The sequence below is a fragment of the Lactuca virosa genome, chromosome 2, assembly GCF_052849685.1.
Source record: "Lactuca virosa cultivar CGN04683 chromosome 2, Lactuca_virosa_CGN04683_v6, whole genome shotgun sequence".
NCBI classification, from domain to species: domain Eukaryota; kingdom Viridiplantae; phylum Streptophyta; class Magnoliopsida; order Asterales; family Asteraceae; genus Lactuca; species Lactuca virosa.
Genome location: NC_136427.1, coordinates 287,374,008 through 287,376,017, shown reverse-complemented (window position 1 = coordinate 287,376,017; position 2,010 = coordinate 287,374,008). Strand labels below are relative to the sequence as shown.

Sequence of the window (2,010 nt, the reverse complement as noted above, 5' to 3'; positions counted from 1 at the left end):
CAACATTTCAATATATATGCCGTCCATCAATATTCAATTACCATATATATTACTATTCATAGTCAAACTATGAATAGTAAATGATAAGTTACTGAAATAACCCCTAAACTATTTGCCACTTGCTAATTTTGGAGGCAACTTTTCCACATGATACGTGACTTGATTGTGCATTCAAAATTTGAAATTAAGTTTCTTTCCTCCTTTCTCTAGAGAACCCTAGATGCCCACTGTCACCATCAACGCCGATGCCTACTTCCACCCTCTTCAACTCCATAGCTACCTCTGGTGCCCTTGAAACCACCCTTATCACCACCAATGTTTTCTCCCCACTACATAAACAAGAAAACACACGCACATACCTCAACTCAAAAGCTAGATGCATCAGGTATGCTTTCTGTTTCCATTTTCTTAGTCCTACATTTTGGCTCAATTTATTTTTGGTTGTTGATTTGTTGTCTCTAGGTTTCATAAATTTAGGGTTCTAAGTGGAAGGGGGTTGATGGTTCCATGAAGAGAAAAAGCAAGGTCAAAACCCTCTATTTTTAGACCTGTTGTAATAATCTTCATCACTAAGAAGGGGAACTTCAAACTTTATGAGTTTATCTACCCTTTCGAAGAAGATATATACAAGGTAAGGTGTTTTTCTCCTATTCTTTTGTTTTATCGTACTGTTGAGAAGCATTTTGGGTGTTGTAATCCTATGGAATTTTTTTTTTCGAAAAGACTACAGTGATGCTCATAACGTGTTTGAAAAAATGCCTCTTAGAAAATTCTTTTATTAGAATATACTTATTTGTTGTGAGTTGATCTGTACAGGGAAAATTCACATATTTGTCCTGGAGAAAATACTTGCTTTGAAGCTGTTTATCTGGATTGCCTTAAAAAAATGGTATGTACAGAGTACACTCCTTCAACTATTTTCAACTATAATTCATTTTGCATAAAAATGCTCCTTCTGTTTCTATTAACAGTTATCAAGATGTCCCAAAGAATGTTGGATGTTCATTCAAGGTTATCATGTGAGTAAGAGAAAAGTTAGATTTAAAAAAAAAAAAAAAAAAGCTTATACAATTTCCCATTTTTATCAACGATAATTAAAAAATAACCATTCTATTTTCAATAATTATAAATGGGTATCTTTTTTATGCAAATTTATCAATCTCTGCCTACTGATAATGGTTGTATTAACTATATCATGAATGTAGATGAATACAAAGACAAAGAAACTACAATAGATTGTTATTTCTGCAAATCCAAAAGATCAAACCTCAAGAACAAAAGAAATGGAAAAGTTCAATCAGATCACATGGTGTTGTTATCAAAGTCTTGCTGTTGTTTCTCTATTTTTTTTTCCTATAATTCAATCGCTCACTGCCTAATTTTTCATTGTTTAATCCTAATAGGCTCGAGACATCATCCACTCTGACAATAGGCGACTTTGCTGCTTCTATTCATGTTATTCCTTTTTTTTTCTTTTTCATTTGTGTACTGTAATTTTTCCAGCTTCCTACTGGGTTTTTGTTTTATTTAATATATTCTGTCATTCAAAAAAAGATACAGGGAACACTCGAGCACAAGATTCATGAAGTAAGGGACTAGACAAATCTCAGTGCCTAGAAGTTTATGTATCCTCAGGTGTATTGGAGATTTAATGATTTAGGGGTTGGATTTCAAATTAAAGTTATAGGTCCATGTCCATAGAAGTCCTAAGAATATTGGAAGTACACAGATTGGATTTGGGTTATTCAAATTAAAGAGGTCACCAGGCCATACTCAGTGCCTAGAAAGGCCATACTCAGTGCCTAGAAAGGCTAGAAGTTGGTTAAGGTAACTTTTTTTCCAACTATATAAATGGTGTTTTCTTTAATAATAATCATTGTTACTGCAAGTAAGCGCATAAATTTTAACGATGAGTGATTTGTAGACCTAAAATATCATTGTTACTGATATTAAGCGCACAAGTTTGTTTCATTTTAATACAATTAATTTTATTAACATACGATGAATTAA

General features: G+C 32.7%; 1 long non-coding RNA gene across 1 annotated transcript; it reads left to right on the top strand.

Annotated features, from left to right (window-relative positions):
* Positions 1-252: 252 nt before the first annotated feature.
* LOC145157087 (uncharacterized) lies at positions 253-1,784 on the top strand. The gene is made up of 5 exons (XR_013737082.1): positions 253-385; positions 463-631; positions 817-889; positions 972-1,019; positions 1,206-1,784. It is a non-coding gene; the product is annotated as an uncharacterized LOC145157087 (long non-coding RNA).
* Positions 1,785-2,010: the final 226 nt, after the last annotated feature.